This window comes from Rana temporaria, chromosome 2 (assembly GCF_905171775.1).
Source record: "Rana temporaria chromosome 2, aRanTem1.1, whole genome shotgun sequence".
In the NCBI taxonomy this organism is placed as follows: Eukaryota; Metazoa; Chordata; class Amphibia; order Anura; family Ranidae; genus Rana; species Rana temporaria.
This window is the reverse complement of record NC_053490.1, coordinates 477,021,457-477,044,298: the sequence shown is the minus strand read 5'-3', so window position 1 is coordinate 477,044,298 and position 22,842 is coordinate 477,021,457.

Here is a 22,842-nt window from a genome sequence, read left to right as displayed (position 1 = left end):
TATATTATGTATATTATACTTCTTATATTTCATATATTATGTACACTATATGATATGTTATATATTATGTATATTATACTTCTTATATTTCATATATTATGTATATTATACTTCTTATATTTCATATATTATGTATATTATACTTCTTATATTTCATATATTATGTACACTATATGATATGTTATATATTATGTATATTATACTTCTTATATTTCATATCTTATGTATATTATACTTCTTATATTTCATATATTATGTATATTATACTTCTTATATTTAATATATTATGTACACTATATTATACATCTTACATGTTATATATTATGTATAATATACTTCTTATATGTTATATATTATGTATATTATACTTCTTATATTTCATATATTATGTACAGTAGATACATCATGTTATATATTTTGTACAGTATATTATACATCTCGTTATATATTATGTACAGTATAGTATACATCTTATATGTTATATATTACGATCAGTATATTATACTTCTTATATATTATGTACATTATATTATACTTCTTATATGTTATATTATATATTAGGTACAGTATATTATACATCATGTTATATATTATGATCAGTGTTTTATACATGTTATATATTATGTACAGTATATTATACATCTTACATGTTATATATTATGTACAGTATATTATACATTTTATATGTTATATATTATGTACAGTATATTATACATTTTATATGTTATATATTATGTACAGTATATTATACATCTTATATGTTATATATTATGTACAGTAGATTATACATCATGTTATGTATTTTGTACAGTATATTATACATCTTATATATTATGTACAGTATATTATACATCTTATATGTTATATATTATGTACAAAAATGGGAGTATAACCTCATGTAAAAATAAATAATGAATAATAGAAACGTACCATCATCCCAGTTAAATGCGAAAATAGCTTTGGGTTTAGCCCCAGCAACTATCCCATTGCCCCCACTCCCCCTATTTATATCTTATGTACAGTAGATTATACTTCATGTTATATATTTTGTACAGTATTTTATACATCATGTTAGATATTAAGTACAGTATAATACACTTCTTACATGTTATATCTTATGTACAGTATATTATACATCTTACATGTTATATATTATGTACAGAATATTATACTTCTTATATGTTATATATTATATACAGTATACTATACATCTTACATTTTATATATTTTATACAGTATAGTGTACATCTTTTTCTGAGGGTTGTGCTTGGCCACAATAGTACCAGGACTACTGCACTAATGTATTCCTTGAATACTGGGATCTGGCAATATTGTTGATGTAATAATGGTGCGCTGTCTCAAATAGTGCACAAAAAATAACAGTGCTATGTAATCAAATAAATTGTGATATATCCAGTAATATATGCCTATAACAAACACATTACTGCCCTTAAATATTTATAGTGACACATATATATACCTCTTATACCATGTGGATATACATTCAAGTGCGAAATACAAAACAATGCTGTATTGATGTACAATGGCTGTAAATTGGATCCTTCAATAAATCAAAAGAATATCACGTTCAAAAAGTTGATAGGTGAAGATAGTGCATTCAACTAAAGGTGCCCATCCCTCTCCTATTATAGTTATGCTTAGTGCTTGTGTATCCCCACTGTGCCCTAAAAAAAACGATGGCCGCTTACCAGACCCATAGATCCCAAGGGATCTTATCTGCATGTTAGATATCTCAGTTGGAAAACCACAGCTCCTTGCAGGCCACTCTCAGGGACTCGAGGTGAACTCAGGCTCCAGACTCACGGATTGTTTGGAGTTAAAAGTAATAAAAAAGGACTCATAATGAATTACCATTTAAACCCAAATGTTTAATATAAAAAGCCTTGCATTTACAGAGTGCTCGCTTGTGTATAAGCAGACAATATCATATCAGCATGACTGCCTACGGCACAGTCCTGACGTCCCATCGCTGGCTCCTGGGGGGCTGAGGAGCTTCCATCTGGTCTGTGTAAGAGGAGGCAGCACTAAGCACACCTATCCATACACAGCGGAGCTGTGGAAAGCTTTATTTGGACCTTTTTTGGCATAAGCTAAAAGTGGTCAACCGCATTTGGTGAGTTTGGACCCATTGGGACAGGGGCATAACCAGGCGCCGCTTTTAGAAATCACATGGCCCCATACAGCCTACCTGATTCCCCCCACATGAAAATATTAAAATTATATTTTCAGTAAAAATACATGAAAATCATTATTAGCGGACACAAACATTCTGTCATACATAAAAAAAAAAAAAAAAAATTCCGCCTGCAAGCCAAAATTCTCTCCAAGCAATAATACACATATTCTACCAACTCCCAGTTCCAATTCACCGTGCCAGCACAAATATCCCCAAACTGTTCCCACAAAGTTGGGAGCATGAAATTGTCCAAAATGTCTTGGTATGCTGGTGGCCTAAGGCCTCGTACACACGACCGGATCTATCCGCTGGAATCAGTTCCAGTGGACAAATCCGGTCGTCTGTACGGCCTAGCGGATATTTATCCACAGAGATTCCTCGGGCCGGACCATTTCAAGCGGATAGAAATTTCTTGGCATGCTAAGAAATCCATCCGCTTGAATCGGGACCAGCGGATTGATCCGGTGGTCTGTACAGACTCACCGGATCAATCCGTCCGCTCCCCTCCCTCGCATGCGTCGTAATGATTCGACGCATGCGTGGAAGTACTTACCTTCCAGCGTCGCGCACGTCGCCGCGTCATCATCGCGGCAACGGCGCGATACGTCCGAGGGAATGAATTCCGCGCGGATTTTGATCCGATGGTGCGTACAAGCCATCAGATCCAAATCCGGAGGAGGAATCTCCGCTGGAAACGGTCCGGCGGACCTTTTCCAGCAGAGATCCCCTCGTGTGTACGGGGCCTAAGAATTCCCTTTACTGGAACTGGAAGGGGCCAAGCCAAACCCCTGAAAAACAACCCCACACATAATCCCCCCTCCACCAAATTATTTGGACAAGTGCACAAAGCAAGGTCAATAAAGACATAGATGAGCAAGTTTGGGGTGGAGGAACTTGACTGGCCTGCACAGAGACCTGACCTCAACCCGATAGAACACTTTTGGGATGAATTAGTGTGGAGACTGCGAGCCAGGCCTTCTCATTCACATCAGTTGACTGACCTCACAAATGCACTTCTGGAAGGGTCAAACATTCCCATAGACACACTCCTAAACCTTGTGGCCAGCCTTCCCAGAAGAGTTAAAGCTGTTATAGCTGCAAAGTGTGGGCCAACTCAACATTGAACCCTACGGACTAAGACTGGCATGGCATTAAAGTTCATGTGTGTGTAAAGGCAGGCGTCCCAATACTTTTGGTAATATAGTGTAGGACATATAGGGGTTGATTTACTAAAGGCAAAAAGACTGTGCACTTTTCAAAAATCCCTACCGCCAGTTTCGGTAGATTACTGACACATGCTGCAGATTCATGTAGTTCCTAATAGTGCTGTTTCTCCACTCAATAAGGAGTACGCTCCCACTTGGACTGCAGCTTACTGCCCCTTTCGTTCTTGGTATTTTTCCCCACCAACACCAGATCCAAATCCTTAAATGGGTAACTCCACTTTTGTGGGAAAAAATAGCAACTAAAAAATAATAATAATATAGAGTAAACAATTGCGACAGAAATCAGATTGTAATTGACTGTTATTATTACAAATTACCTTTCATTTTCAATCTGCAGCTCTTTTCTGTAAAATTCAATGCAGCATGGCTATATATCATACAACAAACATACCTTTCCCCTCAAAGACTGTATAAAATGGGACACATGGCCTCAACAGAATGTGTAAGGCGTCACTATCCTGATGCAGATTGTATGCATCTGATGTGGTCATGCCCTGAAATTGTCACTTATTGGAAACAAGTGATAGGAATACTGGGCCAGATTCACAATAGAGATACGACAGCGTATCTCCTGATACGTCGTCGTATCTCTGGGTTAGGGCCGTCCTAACTATGCGACTGATTCATAGAATCAGTTACGCATAGCTAGCCCTAAGATCCGACAGGTGTAATTGAATTACACTGTCGGATCTTAAGGATGCAATTCTAGGCCGGCCGCTAGGTGGCGAGGCCATTGCGGCCGACGTAGAATATGCAAATGAATACTTACAGCAATCCCCGAACGTCCGAACGGCCCGTCAATCTAACTGTACGTCGTTTCCGTCGGGTTACGCCGCGTAAAATTAGGGCTGAGCCCTAGTTGTCCTAAGCCATGTTAAGTATGGCCGTCGTTCCCGCGTCAAAATTTAAAAATCAACGTTGTTTGCGTAAGACGTCCGTGAATGGCGCTGGACGCCATTTACGTTAACGTCTAAGCAAATGACGTCGGTGCGACGTCATTTAGCGCAATGCACGTCGGGTAATTTACCCAACGGAGCATGCGCAGTACGCTCAGCGCGGGAACGCGCCTAATTTAAATGGTGCCCGCCCCATTTGAATTGGGCGGGCTTGCGCCGAGTGCATTTACGATACACCGCCGCAAGTTTACAGGTAAGTGTTCTGAAAATCAGGCACTTACGCTGTAAACCTGCGGCGGTGTAACGTAAATCACATACGTTACGCTGCCCAGGAGCAACGTAATTATATGTGAATCTGGCCCACTATCTAATATTACAGGTAGACAGGTTCCTGGCATCCCCTGCAACAAAAATTAGATTTTTGGTCAGATACTCCCAATAGGAACTCACGTCTAAAGGGATGCAGAGCCTGTAATTGTCCTCATTAGAGCTTTTCAGGTGCAGCAGCTGGTTGATAATTATAAAACCACTTCCATTAGACTCGCTATGCTTATGAGCACCGAGAAACACACAGGAATTTCTGCAGAATAATAAAAGGTAGGAATCTGCAACAAAGTTTGTTAAAATCCTTGCAATGTACATAGATCAACCAGAGGGGAATTATGCCTTGTACACACGGGCAAGAATCTCGTCACGAAAAAAACATTGTTTTTTCCGACGAGATTCTTAGCAAGAATCTCTTGCCGCCCGAACGTACACACAGACCTTTCAAAAGAACCGCGGTTCTCTTGAAAGGCAAGAATGCAGTGACGTCATTGCGTATGACAAGCATGTGCTTGTCACATTCGATGCCGTCGCCGCCATCTTGCTTCACCCTACCTATGCCGTGGAAGCTACCGCGCATGCGTCTAAGTCATTTCGAGCATGCGCGGGTTTTCCAGGTAAGTATACACACTCTTGGGTTTCTCGTCAGGAAACAGGCCGATAAGAATCTCGACGAGAAAATAGAGAGCAGGTTCTCTATTTTTCTCGTCGAGATTCTGGGCAGATTTTCAGACAAGAAACCTGAAAGCCTCGTACACACGCTCGGTTTACTCGGCAAGAAACCTCTGCCAGCAGTTTTCTTGCTGGTTCTTGCCGAGAAAACCGAGCGTGTATGAGGCTTCACTCTTTAACATCCTCAAAGGTTCTGAAGAAAATTATGATATCGTCCAAGTCAACTAACACAGTCTCAAAGTTGAAGTCTCCCAGGAATCTCTCTATTATGGGCCGTACACACAACGGAACATGTCTGCTGAAACTGGTCCGCGGACCAGTTTCAGCAGACATGTTCGGTCGTGTGTAGGCCCGAGCGGACAGGATTCCAGCATACATTTGCTCGCCGGGCCTTTTTCCAGCGGGCAAATATTTCTGGACTTGTTTTAAAACAGCCCGCTGGAATCCTGTCCGCTGTACAGACCTACCGTACATGTCCGAGCGCCCGCCATCCCTCGCATGCGTCAAATAACTTTGACGCATGCGTGGAAGCATTGAACTGGCGACGGCGCGGCCACGCCCCACGTATTGTTTACGCGCGGATTTTTGTATGATGGTGAGTACAGCCACCATACAAAAATCCCCGGGCAGACATGTACAGTGAAAACGGTCCGGCGGACCGGTTTCATCGTACATGTTTGCTCGTCTGTACACGGCCTTAGAGTGGAATGTGCTGGGGGCATGTGCTGGGGTACTGAGCCCAAAACAAATACGGTAAACTTAAATAGTGCCAGGGCCATGGTAAAGGCAGTCTTTTTATGATCTTGGTACTGGGACTTGCCAGTAGCCTTTTGCCAAGTCAGAGGTGGAGAAATACTTAGCTTGGCCCGGGGCCATAAGTGACGCCTTCACCCGGGGTAACGAGTAGACAAACTGGTGTGTAAAGGCATTTCGTTTGCGGTAGTCCACACAGAATCACAGACTTCCTTCATTCTTTCTCTCCAGGACAATGGGGGCAGCCCAGGGACTATGGCTCCCCCAAATCACACCGCTCTGTATTATGTTGTGGAGCAAATCCCTGACCTCCTGGCACAGGGCTGGGGGAATGTGAAGGTACCGCTCATGGATGGGTGACGCTATATGGAACTGGTGGTCAGTGATCTTGGTAAGACCATAGTCTTCTGGGCTAGTAGCGAAGACCAGTAGATGTTTCTCAAGCAATTGATGAAGCAGCCGTAGCTGTGGTAGAGAATAGTCCCAGAAGGGCATGTCCAGCTGTTCCAGCAATAGCTTTTATTGTGTCTCATCTAACGAAGCCATGGCTGCCTGTAGAGAGGCACAAACTGCATCCACCCCTGGTCGGGCCGCTGAGATACATTGATGGGGAATCACATAAAGGTCTGCTATGCTGGCATGGTTTGTGAGTGGAATCCGGGGTGTTTCCAGGTTGATGAGCTGCATAAGAACCTTACCCTTGTGGACCTTGGATAAGGTGCGCGGAAGTAGCCACTTCACTGGTGCAAGGAGTCCTTGCAGGGTTCCACCATTAACGTGACCCCTTGAAGCTTTTTTGTGAGCCCCGATGGGTAGAGACCGGAATACCTCTTGAAGGGGTGTCAGCAGGGGTCAAGTCCTGGGGGAAAAAGTGTGGGAACTCCCACCCAAGATCCACTCCACTCAAATCCTGTGATAACTTGTGGCAGACCTCCGCAATGTCTCCTGGGATCAATGACAAAAGCTCCCAGGAGACATTGCGGCATCGAGGAAGTGACGGAATACCCGCACACTACCCGATGAATCCATATCCATATACAGGAAGCGGCCAGTAACATAAAGGATTACTAAGGTTCGCCTGCCCCTGACAGTGACTCGAGCTGGGCATCGCCGTTTAGTGAAGGATTGGCTCGGGCAGCTCGGCTGCTCTAGTCCTGCAAAGGGAACTGCGTTCCTGCTGTGAAAAAAGTGCAGGAACTCCGTTCCCACGCGTTCCCGCAGGACTTGAGCCCTGGGTGTCAGGAGTAGTTTTTGTTTGGGGGCGTGCAGACTACCCCCACGTGTTCGGGCTGTCTCCTTGCTGCCCTCTGATGTGCCTCATAGGCCCGTATTACCCATGTAACATTCACTGTGGTAAAGCATGCAGCAATGTCAGGGGTCCCTGTCAGCTAGGTTTTTCAAAGCCCCATGATTTCTAATTTATTTTAGGTATTTACACAGCACATTAGATATTGTACATCAGTCCCTACCCTCAAGGAGCTTACAGTTTAAGGTCCATATCTCACATACATACACATAGAAGGGCCATATAAAGAGGAGCTAATAAACCTATCAGCATGTCTTTGAAGTGTGGGAGGAAACCAGAGTACCTAGAGAAAACCCACACAAGCACAGGGAGAACATACAAACTCCATGCGGATAGTGTCCTGGTTTGGATTCAAACCAAGCACTAGAGTGCCACAAAGCAGAAGTGCTTTAGCCACCATGCTGCCCTGGTTCTCATCTGGTGAAACCTAATTATTAATATTATTATTAAAGCAGTTGTGTACAATTTTTTTTCCCTAAATAGCTTCCTTTACCTTAGTGCAGTCCTCCTTCACTTACCTCATCCTTCCATTTTGCTTTTAAATGTCCTTATTTCTTCTGAGAAATCCTCACTTCCTGTTCTTCTGTCTGTAACTCAACACCGTAATGCAAGGCTTTCTCCCCGGTGTGGAGTGTCGTGCTCGACCCCTCCCTTGGACTACAGGAGAGTCAGGACGCCCACTAACACACAGCTCCTTTCTCTATCTGCAACGTAGAGATCGCCCTGACTCTCCTGTAGTCCAAGGGAGGGGGCGAGCCTCACATTACTGCGTGGAGTTACAGACAAAAAAACAGGAAGTGAGGATTTCTCAGAAGAAATAAGGACATTTAAAAGCAAAATGGAAGGATGAGGTAAGTGAAGGAGGACTGCACTAAGGTAAAGGAAGCCATTCGGGGGGAAACATTTTTACCTTTACAACCCCTTTAAGCCCCAACATCTTCTGTGCCCTGTTACAAACTTATGGTAAGAAATACAATGTTATTGTAAAACAGTTGATAGAGGAAAGTACAAAAAAAAACATAAATTATTAGAAATGAGCACACAATGCAGGATCAGCAGTTTAGAAGCACACAGGGCCGGATTCAGAAAGAGATACGACGGCGTATCTCTGAGTTCGGCCGGTCGTATCTATGCGACTGATTCAGAGAATCAGTTACGCATAGATATCCCTAAGATTCGCCAGGTGTAAGGCCCCGTACACACGACCGAGGAACTCGACGTGCCAAACACATCGAGTTCCTCGTCGAGTTCAGTGTGGAAGCCGCCGAGGAGCTCGGCGGGCCGACTCTCCTCATTGAACAACGAGGAAATAGCGAACATGTTCTCTTTTCGGCCCGACGGGTTCCTCGCTGAAAAATGTACACACGTCCGAGTTTCTCGGCAGAATCCAGCTCCGACCGAGTTTCTGGCTGAACTCTGCCGAGAAACTCGGTCGTGTGTACGGGGCCTCAGTGTCTTACACCGTCGGATCTTAGGCTGCAATTTCAGGCTGGCCGCTAGGTGGCGCTTCCGTATGTTTTAGGCAAGGAATATGCAAATTAGGATTTGCGCCCAGCGTTTTTTCTTTTACGTCGTTTGCGTTCGGCTTTTTCCGGCGTATAGTTATCCCTGCTATATGAGACGTAGCTAATGTTAAGTATGGCCGTCGTTCCCGTGCCGAGTTTTGAAATTTTACGTTGTTTGCGTAAGTCGTTCGCGAATACGGCTGGACGTAATTTACGTTCACGTCGAAAGCAATGACGTTTTGCGGCGGATTTTTGAGCATGCGCACTGGGATGTTTTCACGAACGGCGCATGCACCATTAAAAAAAAAACGTCAAATATGCGGGGTCAAGCATAATTTAAATAAAACACGCCTCCTACATCCCCATTTGAATTACGCAGCCTTACACCGCAACACATACATTACACCGCCGTAACTAAGGGCGCAAGTTCTTTCTGAATAAAGAACTTGCGCCCAAAGTTAGAGCGGCGTAACGTATCGGAGATACGTTACGCCGGCCGGACAGATACGCGCAGGTATCTGAATCCGGCCCACAGTGTTTTACCATGGTGATGGAAGCCCCATCTCCTTAGCACAGAAGTTGAAGGTTGCGATCCTGTTGCTGTCATTTCTGGGGTATTCTTTTTCACTGAGAATAAAGCAGACATGGAAAGCTCTCATGAGTCCTTAGCATTAGAACTCAGCTCCTCAGCCAAGCAGTATGTTCCATTTTAATATTTACTTTCCAGCCTCTGATCTGCCTCTGCCTCGGAAATTCTGAAAGGATTTTTTCTGACGGAATGTTGGCTCAAACTTGTGTTGCATACACACCGTCACGCAAATGTTGTTGGAAGTTCCGACCGTCAAGAACGCGGTGACGTACAAGACGTACAATGAGCCGAGATCAATGAAGTTCAATAGGCAGTTCGGCTCTTCGGCTTGATTCTGAGCATGCATGTTTTTCTTGCGCATCGGAATTGCAAACAGACGAGCGGATTTTCCGTCGGAAAAATAGAGAGCCTGCTCTCAAGCTTTTGTTTGGCGGAAACTCCGACAGCAAAAGTCCGATGGAGCATACACGCGGTCGGAATTTCTGATCAAAAGCTCACATCTGACTTTTCTTGTCGGAATTTCCGATCGTGTGTACGTGGCATAAGGGTTAAAAAACAAAAAGCAAGCTATTACCAGTCTTTAATTAGAAAGCACTAACATATAAAAACAACTCTGTACATTAAACAGTAAGGTGTGCTAATGGCACATCTCCAGGTAAAAGCATTTGGCCCGGATTCAGAAAGGAGATACGACGGCGTATCTCCGGATACGCCGTCGTATCTCTGAGTGTGCGGCGTCGTATCTATGCGACTGATTCATAGACTCAGTTACACATAGATTTCCCTAAAATCCGACCGGCGTAAGTGTCTTACACCGTCGTATCTTAGGCTGCATATTTACGCTGGCCGCTAGGTGGCGCTTCCATATATTTACGCAAGGAATATGCAAATGAGCTAGATACGCCGATTCAGAAACGTACGTCCAGCCGGAGCATTTTTTTACGTCATTTACGTTAGGCTTTTTCCGGCGTAAAGTTACCCCTGCTATATGAGGCGTAGCCAATGTTAAGTATGGACGTCGTTCCCGCGTCAAGTTTTTAACATTTTCCGTCGTTTGCGTAAGTCATTCGCGAATAGGGCTGTACGTAAGTTACGTTCACGTCTAAAGCAATGACGATTTGCGGCGTAATTTCGAGCATGCGCACTGGGATTTTTTTCACGAACGGCGCATGCGCCATTTGTAAAAAACGTCGAATATGCGGGGTCACAGTTAATATACATAAAACACGCCCACATCATCCCCATTTGAATTAGGCGGGCTTACGCCAGACAACATACGTTACGCCGCCGTAACTAAGGGCGCAAGTTCTTTCTGAATACGGAACTTACGGAACCTAAAGATACTCCAAAGTATCTGAATCCGGCCCACTATTTTTAAAAATATGGCAGAGGAGGAAGTATAAAGGATTGGCTTTTCAAATGTGGAGGAAGAAGCACTGGTACATCAGTAAAGTATTAGAACACATCAGTCATTCTCAACCAGTGGGCCACGAAACCCTAAGGTTCCTCCAGAGCAGGGTTTCAAACTCAATTTCATGGTGGACCGCATGAGTATTATGATTTCCCTCAAAAGGGCCGGTTGTATCTGTAAGATTAGATGTCCAGCACATCCCCTCCCCTTACATTAGATATCAAGAGCCACCCCACCATCAAAAGTTGAGTCCCCCACTCTCCCTTACACCACAGTGCACCCCCCTTTCCTCATGTTGCTGCTGGGAAGAAGCTGGATGTATTGCTTGAAAGCAGAAAGTAAGGGTCTGGAGGAGGACCAGAGGAGAGGTGTGAGGGCCACATTAAATGGCCTGGAGGGCCGGATTCGGCCCGCGGGCCTTGTGTTTGACACCTGTGCTCCAGAGGATACTGGGGGCCAGATTCTTGTAGAATCTGCGGCGGCGTAGCGTAAGCCATTTACACTACGCCGCAGCAAATTACTGGAGCAAGTGCCGTATTCTCCAAGCACTTGCTCCGTAATTTGCGGCGGCGTAGTGTAAATGGCCCGGCGTAAGGCCGCGTAATTCAAAGGGGGCGGCTTGTATTTAAATTCAGCGCGCCCCCGCGCCGATCGAACTGCGCATGCGCCGGGCGGAAAAATAGCCCAGTGCGCATGCTCCAGCTCACAACGGAAAACGCCAATGACGTAAAGTTGTATTCGCGGACGACTTAGGAAAACGACGTAGACGACGGAAAAAGACGACGCTGACCCGACGCCATACTTAACATGGCATACGACAGACCTTCGTAAACTTGCCCCTCATATAGCAGGGGCAAGTTTACGCTTACGGAAACGTCGTAAATTCACTGCGTCGTCCGCGCGTACGTTTGGGAATCTCGTGTAAATAGCTAATTTGCATAGACGACGGGGAAAACGACGAGGCGACACCTAGCGGCAGGAAAAAAAATTGCATTTAAGATCTGACAACGTAAGAGCCTTACGCCTGTCAGATCTAAGGGATATCTATGCGTAACTGATTCTAAGAATCAGTCGCATAGATACGACGGCCCAGATTAGGACTTACGACGGCGCAAATGGCGTTGCGCCGTCGTAAGCCCTTTGAGAATCTGGGCCTGGGAGTTTCTTGAGCTGTGCCTGTTTGACCTCCCATCTGATGGTTCCTGGATAGTTAACAGGTTCAATGGCAGTTGGCAAAACCAGCAGGATGACACCAATGATCTCTTTTTGGTTGTTCTTAAAGCGGAGTTCCACCCTAAAAATGAACTTTCTATTAACAGCTTGCCTTTAATAAAATAAAAAAAAAATGTTTTTCTCACTTCTATCTGGCTGTTACTAGGCAGTATTTGTAATCTTCCTAGTTCCTGGTTCTAAGTTGTTCAACTTCCTGTCCTAAGACCCCATTGTCATCATTTAGGAGTCTCTGGGAATTGCTGTGCCTAAAAAATCGCCCAGAATGCACCTCTCCTTGAAAACCAGGAAGAAAAAGGAACTGGGCTTCACATGCCCACACATATGATGGATACGGCCACAACATGAGCTGGAGGATATAAGGCAAGTGTTTGCAATGATTTCTGGAACGATTGGGGAGCTATTAATATGTTTTAGGGACTATTAAATGTGATTAATTTTAGCTTGCAAAAAAAATAAAAAATATGCCCGGAACCCCGTTTTATGGGTGGTAGCACTATTAATAGGCATTTTTCCTACTGAATACCAGTGCAAGGGGCATTTTTCTTCCAGATATAAACACATGTCTGAACGGATCACATATTTTCCCATGGTCTGTAAAGCGTGTCATTTGTCAAGGTCATGTTATAGCTAGTAGTATTCTGTCACATTACATGCGACTTGCTCTGTAACCTTGAAGACATTGGTCACTCATCCAAATCCAGTTGATTGTGACTAACTGCTACTCAGCTGTCCCATTGGCTTCCCCAGTAAGACTATGTGGCAATGTTCAGTAATAGCATGAATTTCCATGTTTCCCTATTAAAGTGCATGAGAATCCTTATTAGAGCTACAATGGTGAATACATTGCCAGAAATGAATAGCTATTGCTGGCTTTACAGTTCACGACTCATTTCCCTTCTTTAGCTCCATGGTGTGAATGAGACATAAATGTATTAAACTTCTTCATTCATGCGAAGGGCATGGATGGAGGATTCTCCACTTGACAGCTATGGCATTTAACATATGCGGCACTAGCCGCTTCCTGACTATCCGAACAATGACTGCATTTGGTAGGATACATCCACTATTTAACCGATAATTCTCAAGACGGCTCAGTCGATCTTTAAATCAACTTAGGCTTTGTACACACGATAGGATAGCCAGAGGACAACGGTCTGAAGGACCATTTTCATCGGTCCAAACCGATTGTGTGTAGGCTCCATAGGTTATTTAACCTTAGGTTAAAAAAATGAGAACTTGCTTTAAAATGTAACCTATGGACTGGTAACCGATAGGTCAAAACCGATCGTTAGTATGCAAAAGCATTGGTTAAAAACACACGCATGCTCAGAATCAAGTCGACGCATGCTTGGAAGCATTGAACTTATTTTTTTCAGCACGTCGTTGTGTTTTACGTCACCGCATTCTGACACGATCGTTTTTTTAACTGATAGTGTGTAGGCGTGACGGACCATCAGTCAGCTTCATAGGTTAACCTAAGACAACGGTCCTTCAGACCGTTGTCCTCTGGCTATCCTATCATGTGTACGAGGCCTTAGTCAAGCTTGGTGGTTCTTTCAGGAATCAGACAGAAATTGAGCCATTTAGCCATCAAAACTAGCTTTTGCCATGTACACCCGATCGGTTGTCCCGGGGGTAAAAAGTCAGCTGGGAAAACCGCGGGGAAAACCGAGAACCTGCTCGGTTGCTTTTTCCCCCTATACACGGCTGGTTTCCCTGGCAGGAAAACTTCCATGAGATCTTTGGCGGGAAACCCAGCTGTGTGTAAGCTCCACCGCAGTGTTTCCCATAGGAAAAAGACCGCCGGGAAAAAGACAGCTGGGAATCCCGGCAGGAAAGAATAGAACATGTTTTCATTTTTCCCGTCGGGATTCCCGGCGTTTTTCCTGTCAGGAAAACTGCCATGGAGCATACACACGGCCAGTTTTCCCGGCCAAAAGTTGTCATGGCCATGTGTACAAGGCATTAGGAGTAGCAATCAACCACAGCTGTAGAAGTACTGCCACGCATGATTTACTGTGAGTCCATGCTAAGAACCTTACACCATAGGGAATCATTTGCTCCATTTGTTTCCTACTCAATAAAATATATTATTAGAGATTTTAGCAGTGTGACTAAGATGTTCAAAATAGATAGATTTGGAGGGTCTGATTATTATGAAGAAGGAAGTTCCAGAGTAGAAGTTTTGCAACAGCAACATTGTCTTTCTCACTATTTGACTAGACTATTAATATGGGCTAGTGTGTAGTAAATCTTATTGGCTTTTTTTTTTACATTTTTTGATCACTTATAAGTGATAATTCATCTGCTTTTGGATTTCTTGTTGCAGAATGACAAATCATATTTAATGCCTGTTGCACTGGAAAATCTTTGTTATCCAGAAGTCAAAAGGCACATTACAGTAAACAGAATATTTCAAAACTGCTAAACGTATTCCTTCACTGTGCTATATATAATATTCCCTGTATGCCTTTACAATGAAGGGGAGCTCCAGGTAGGAAGTAAAATCATTAACCACTTAAGGACCGAGCCTCTTTCTGAGATTTGGGGGCAGATCCACAAAGGTATTACGCCGGCGTATCTCTTGATACGTTGCGTAATTTCAAATTTTGCGCGTCGTATCTTTGTTTTGTATCCTCAAAACAAGATACGACGGCATCTCGGCTAGATCCGACAGGCGTACGTCCTAGTACGCCGTCGGATCTAAGCTGCAATTTTTCGTCGGCCGCTAGGTGGCGTTTCTGTCGAATTCCGCGTCGAGTATGCAAATTAGCTAGTTACGGCGATCCACGAACGTCCGTCTGTCCGGCGCATTTTTTTTACGTCGTTTGCGTTCGGCTTTTTCTGGCGTATAGTTAAAGCTGCTGTTATGAGGCGTACTCAATGCTAAGTATGGCCGTCGTTCCCGCGTACAATTTTGAATTTTTTTCGTCCTTTGCGTAAGTCGTTCGCGAATAGAGATTTGCGTAGAATGACGTCACCGTCGTGAGCATTGGCTTGTTCCGGTTTAATTTTGAGCATGCACACTGGGATACCCCCATGGAACGGCGCATGCGCAGTTAAAAAAAAACGCTGTTTACGTCGGGTCACGACGTATTAACATAAAATACGCCCCCATCATAGAGATTTGAATGGCGTGCCATTACGCCGCCAAAGATACACTACGCCGCCATAACTTACGGCGCAAATTCTTTCAGGATTCGGAAAAAAATAACAAAGTTACGGCGGCGTAGTGTATCTTAGATACGCTGCTCCCGGCGCAGAGGTACGTAGATCTGCCCCTTGGTGTTTAAAAGTTAAAAACTGTTTTTTTTTGCTAGAAAATAATTTAGAACCCCCAAACATTATATATTTTTATTCTAACACCCTAGAGAAGGAGGTTGTTGCAATTCTTTCTGTCACACCGTATTTGTGCAACGATCTTACAAGCACACTATTTTTGGAAAAAATACAATAAAAAAATAAGACAACAGTAAAGTTAGCAAATTTTTTTATATTGTGAAAGATAATGTTACGCTGAGTAAATTGACACCCAACATGTCACGCTTCAAAATTGCGCCCACTGGTGGAATGGTGACAAACTTTTATCATTAAAAATCTCCATAGGCCAGTGTTTCTCAACTCCAGTCCTCAAGGCGCCCCAACAGGTCATGGTTTCAGGCTTCCCATTATTTTGCACAGGTCATTTAATCCGTTTCACTGCCTTAGTATTTACCACAGCTGTTTCATCTAAGGGTAAATCCTGAAAACATGACATGTTGGTGCGCCCTGAGGACTGGAGTTGAGAAACACTGCCATAGGCGACGTTTAAAAAATTCTGCAAGTTGCATGTTATGAGTTACAGGGGAGGTCTATGGCAAGAATTATTGCTCTCTCTCTACCGATCGCTGCGATACCTCACATGTGTGGTTTGAACACCGTTTTCATATGCAGGCGCTGCTCACGTATGCGTTTGCTTCTGCATGCGAGCTCGACTGGAAAATTATTATTATCTTTTCTTATTTATTTTACCTTTTATTTTTACACTGTTCTTTAAAAAGATTAAATAAAAAATTGTGTCACTTCACTTGTGCGAGTTGATAACGAATGTGATGCTTTAAAAAAAAACTAGATTCGCATGTCATCCAAAAAGTCAATGTTTTTAATGACGGTCATTACATCTATGTGTTGCGATTCCTCTACGAATGCAGTGCGATTATAAAAAGGGTCTTGTGCGAGTTTACAGCGTTGCGTTGCGAATTTAGTCTGCATAGACAGCAATGTAAATCGTTCTGGAATCACATTGTTGGTTCAGATATATGTAGGAATTTAACCACACTACTCTCCACAATAACCAGGAAGTACACAGGAAGTTAACGTCTTTTTTTTTTACATTAGACATTACCTTGATTGCATTGACGCCTGGTCATTAGTGCCAAAAGGCCACATATTTGTGTGAATTGCTGCCAATACACCTGTGCCTAGAGCGGGCACGCTGCTGGCTCCCGGAACATTTAACCGAACAGCCTGACCGAAAGCTCTCGATCGCAAGGAGCACAACAGTCATGTGATCTTAAGCACCGCCTTCCGGCATCATAAAACTCTTAAAGCTCCAGTGCTAAGAAGTTAACCATAGCTCTGTAGGGGGGGTTTTCACTGTCAGGGTGATAAGGATGTGGACCTCTCTTCCACAATTGGTGGTGTCAGCAGGAAGTATTGACAGTTTTCAAATGCTCTTGGATCTTAGTAGAGCTGCACAATTAATCGTCAAGAATCGTTATCACAATTTGTTTCACGTTGTGATCTTGACAAAGTATGCAGAGCATTCTCTCTGCTCAGCTGAAGCCACAACTGTAAAATCTGGGCAGTCAGAACACAGTGGAACAGTTAAGTCTAAACATTGTAACAATTTGGCTTTTATATCAAAGGAATAGACTTCTGTGTGTAAATTAGGAAAGTTTAAGCACTTAAACACCAAACCTTTTTTTGACATTTGTTGCTTTCAAGTTTAAAATCGTTATTTTTTGTTAGAAAATGACTTAGAACCCCAAACATTTTTTATATATATATTAGGGCTGTGCAAATTAACTTTTAATTAACCAATAATATTTAATTTCTTTTGATCGATTAAAATCTTTTTGATCGATTAAAATTCATTTGATTGGTACTCACCTCTCCGCCGGCTTCTGGGCCTTCAGGGAGTTCTGTCGGAGATCCGTTGACGTCACGGGCACCGGCGGGGCTTGCCGTGTCCATCTGAAGGGCTCCTTTGCTGTGCCTTCATATCTGCATGCCAGTGGGACCTTACTATGTGCCACACGCACGGGCTGTTACACTTCCCTCTATCAACCTGGGATTCTACAGACATCCATTGGGAGTTGTGATAGTTCCTTTCATGGGACATCTACATGCCGACGGACTGATGTTAACCTCTCCTCATCTGGATTCAGCAGTGGTATCGTTGTACACATTTTTATACCAGTATCATACTTAGCTACATGTTTTTATGACTGCTTTTGGTACCGTTTGGTATTACTTGCACCATTTTTACAGTTTATGTAGCTACATAGATTTTATCTCCAGTGCAATATTTATTTGGTTACCTACTTGAAGACTATAAAAGTTTTAATGCTATTCCCATCGAGCGCTGCCTTTGTGTGTTTTTTGTATCCTGCTATCCATTTTTCCAGTTATTGGTAGCTGCACTGGGAATCAGCCTGCAAGGAGATCAGCTAAAAGTAGTTGGATCTGTATGTGCATTATAATTAATCAAAATTAGTCGATTAATCCATTAAAAAAAAAACGATTAAACGAACAGAAACATTTTGATCAGTAACAGCCCTAATATATATATATATATATATATATATATATATATATATATATATATATATATATATATCAGTAGAGACTAAATTTGTGGTTGTTGCAATATTTTATATCACACTGTATTTGCGCAGCGGTCAGTAAAATGCAATAAAAAAAAAAAAAGTAAAGTAAGCCCAATTTTTTTTTTGTATAATGTGAAAGATTTAATGCTGCGAGAATTGTGAAAGAATCGTGATCTTTATTCTAAGCAAAAAAATATGTGATTTTCATTTTGGCCAGAATCGTGCAGCTCTAGATCTTAGCAAACAAAATATACAGGGATATGGGAAATGATTATCGACATGAACACACATACAAGACTGATGTCTTTATTCAATCTTACCAACTATGAAACTATAAGAAAAGTGCATTTAAATGCAGATTTTGCAAGTTTCTTTATAATTCTATCTATTATTGTAAACCATCGGACTCTGGGAATGCCTGCACTGCCTACAGATAGAGAAGACATAGAACAGAGGGGATGTCTGATGTTCATAAATGTCTATAAAACGTTCTTACGTAGCTTTACATATGAGAAGTCCAAAAACGCCATTTTATCTTGTCTAGGTTCATTTGTTTCTAATGCAAATGAGAGTATGCAGATAAGGCAGCAGTACTGAGAATGCTACTTCTGGTCAGTTAGTCCTAATTACTGACATACAATTGGCTACTAGTAATTTCCAGACCAGATTGCACAGATCAGACCCCAAAGGATTTGCAGATTAGTCTATAATTGCCTAAAAACAGACAACATAAAATAAACCATAGAACAAAACTATTATTTTCACGCACCTTTGGTTTTCCAGAAAGCTGTGGTCAAATTACCCCGATTTTACAATTCTTTACAAATTATTTCATTTTTAACAGTTTGTATAATTATGTATTATTATCAAGCTTGTTTGATTGAGTGTATATTCCAGATGCACGAGTAAACAGCTGGAATCATAAGCTGGCTTGACCAACAAACATTTTAGAGACTTTAAAGCAGATAAACCCAAAAGTTGGTGATCTATAGGTAGATTCAGGTACAATGACCTTAACTTGCGGCGGCGTAGCTTAGCGTGTTTAGGATACGCCGCCGTAAGTTAGCTAGGCAAGCACATGATTTACAATGTACTTGCCTGCTATGTTACGGCGGCGTAGCCTAAAGCGGGCGGGCGTAAGGGCGCCGAATTCAAATGTGTGTAGGGGGCGTGTTTTATGTTAATAAGGCTTGACCTTACGTTTTCGACGTTTTCTTTTACTGCGCATGTGCCGGGCGCCTACATTTCCCAGTGTGCATTGCGGCTAAGTACGCCGTACGCGCCTATTGATTTCGACGTGGATGTAAACGACGTAAATCCCGATTCACGGACGACTTACGCAAACGACGTAAAAATTTCGAATTTCGACGCGGGAACGGCGGCCATACTTGACATTACTATTCCACTAGGGCCTAGCTCTAACTTTACGCGGCCTATCTCTTACGTAAACGGCGTAAAAGTACTGCGTCGGCTGGGCGTACGTTCGTGAATCTGCGTATCTCCTCATTTACACATTCTATGCCGACCGCAATGGAAGCGCCACCTAGCGGCCATCCAAAATATTGCAATCTAAGATAGGACGGCGCAAGCCGTCGTATCTTAGATATGTTTAAGCGTATCTCTGTTTGAGCATACGCTTAAACATAAGTCGGCGTAGATTCTGAGTTAGGTCGGCTTATCTACTGATAAGCCGGCCTAACTCTTTCTGAATCTACCTACTAGTCAGTAAAGTAACACACCTCCTGTATTAAAGTGATTGTAAACGATCGCCTTGTAAAACAACCCATCCAATTTAGGATAGAAAAGAAAAAGGCAAAACATTTTCTGTATAGATATTAAAAATAAATAAATATAATTTTCCCTTTTTTTACACTGTATGTCAGTGGTTCCCAACCCTCTCCTCAAGTACACCCAGCAGGCCGTGTTTTGGCTCTGCCATCCTGGGTGGATGTCATATGACATCCTCGCGCCTCCCGGTCGCGTCCCGCGGGTGCCGATGCGCGTGCCTCGCGGGCGTGATGTCCGCCAGGTACCCGCGATCGGCAGTTACAGAGCCAGGGACACAGATCCCCGTCCTGTTAGGGCGAGGAGACCGATGGTGTGTCCCTTGTACAGAGGTATACCGATCGGTCACCTCCCCCAGTCAGTCCCCTCCCCCCACAGTTAGAATCACTCAATAGGGAACACATTTAACCTCTTGATCGCTCCCTAGTGTTAACCCCTTCCCTACTAGTGAGTGAGAAACGTATATAGCGCAACACATGCGAACTGAATCGCCTCTGGGCGCTTAGTATCCTTTCCCTACTTTCCCAGTCACATTTATACAGTAATCAGTGCATATTTATAGAATTGTTTGCTGTATAAATGTGAATGGTCCCAAAATAGTTTCAAAAATGTCCGATGTGTCCACCGCAATATCGCAGTCCTGACAAAAATCGCTGATCGCCGCCATTACTAGTAAAAAAAAAATGCTAAAAACATTTTTCAAAATTGTCGCTCTTTTTTTGTTTATAGCGCAAAAAATAAAAACCGCAGAGGTGATCAAATACCACCAAAATAAAGCTCTATTTGTGGGAAAAAAAGGACGTCAATTTTGTTTGGGAGCCACCTCGCACGACTGCGCAATTGTCATTCAAAATGTGACAGTGCTGAAAGCTGAAAATTGGCCTGGGCAGGAAGGGGGTGAAAATGCCCAGTATTGAAGTAGTTAATTGTTTCTCCGCTGTGCCTGTGAGACTGTTACATGCAATATTATGCTTGTACCTTTTGCCATGGTCCTAAATAAGGGGGAAAAAAAGGGAAAAAGCTCTCTTACATCCCATTCGCCCTTTATTTATACAGTGGAACCTTGGATTACGAGCAAAATCCGTTCCAGGAGAATGCTTGTAATCCAAAGCACTCGCATATCAAAGCGAGTTTCCCCATAGAAGTTAATGAAAATGAAGATAATTTGTTCTGTATTGACTTCTATGGCATGCAATACCGCATGTGGCCAGAGGTGGGGGGCACCAGAGAGCCTCAGAAATACTCGGGGAAGCTCGAATGATCTCGGAAACCCTCGGAAAGGTTCGTAAACACTCGTATTTCCAAGTATTTTCAAGTGATTTTGAGTATTTACAAACGGCTCGGAACGGCTCCAAACCTTTTCCGAGTGTCACCCGCCCCCTCGTACCTCTAGCCAAATGCTGTACTGCACACCCCATTAGCTTGAATTCTGCTCGTTTTGCGAGACAACACTCGCAAACCGAGTCAGGATTTTTTTTTAAAAAGTTGCTTGTTATTCAAAACGCTTGTTAACCGCGTTACTCGTGTAGCACTACCCCCCGAAGGAGCTGCTGGTTTAGATTTGGGCCTGCCGTTACCTTACTGTTTACCATGCTTGTCTTAGGGGTCCTTCTTGAAGAGTTACAAATGTCCACACCATCACTTGGTTTCCTTTGCTTCAAACGTTTTATTAAACAAGTTCCTTGCTTTGCGGATTGCAGGTATGATTTTGGATCCAGTAGATAAACTGTTCACACGCTGGATCCAGCGACCACCGGATAGGCCTCTCTCACTGACCTAGCAGCCGGTGTGAAGCTTGCTACAAAAGTCTCTGCCACAGACGTGATGAATTCCGTCGAGTCGTCACATGTTCCTCTGCCACAGGACCATGTAACCACACATGCTCTTTGTAAAGTTCCAAAGAAATTACACAGCTCACTGTGCCAGGATCTTTCAGCCAAACTAGCCGCACTTTGAGGTAAATTGGCCAGGATACGTCCTCTAATTGAATCCTCAATTGTTCGGCTTCTTCCTGCAGAGAAGGCAGAACAGGACCATCCCTGGACTTGTAGGCCCCAAAACTTGTGGCCCCACTCGTAGTAACGAAGCCTCGGGCCAGCAGGCCCCGAGACCAAAAGGTTGCTAAGGCCCCGTACACACGACCGAGGAACTCGACGTGCCAAACACATCGAGTTCCTCGTCGAGTTCAGTGTGGAAGCCGCCGAGGAACTCGGCGGGTCGACTTTTCCCATTGACTAACGAGAAAATAGAGAACATGTTCTCTTTTCGGCCCGACGAGTTCCTCGACGGGTTCCTCGCTGAAAAGTGTACACACGACCGAGTTTCTCGGCAGAATCCAGCTCCGACCGAGTTTCTGGCTGAATTCTGCCGAGAAACTCGGTCGTGTGTACGGGGCCTCACACATCCCTGAGGCCAGGAGGGCCATCAGGTCAGGATCGGAAGAACCCCGCCAGAACGCCGTCTTCCCCTTAAGTACCCCTTAAGTCTGCCCCTTAAGAGGCTCCCAATACACCCAGCCCATTGCAGTTTCAACCTTGACCCCTGGTGACAGCGACACCCTCAGTCAGGTGGAAGATGCGCAATGCAGCCGAGCTGGAACAGAGACTCATAATTTGGCATAAAATTCTGAGCTAAACTACAGCTCAGATAACTAAATTTACAAATAGCGCCTGCCCAACAGGAGCAGGGCGCTACACTCGTAAACCAAGGTTCCAATGTATTACTATTTTCTGTGTAAACTGCTCCTGCACAATTTTGTTAACAAAATGTATCTCTTGTTTACAGGGCCGATCCGCCCTATAGGCTAACTATGCACGCCAATAGAAAAAAGAAAAAATTGTTGCGCAGACCCAGCATGTAGTGCAAAAATATGTTATCAGCCGCGTCTTAAGTGTGCCATACAGCACAAACAAACATAGTAAAAAAGAGAAGTCGCGCTAATTGAATTAATATAAATATGGTGAAACACCAGTGACTAATGAAATCAAATAATTCAATGTATGGTGGTAAGCACCATCAATGAAGTAAGTGCAAATTGTGAATAACTACTAAATGGCATGAATGTCTCTATAATTA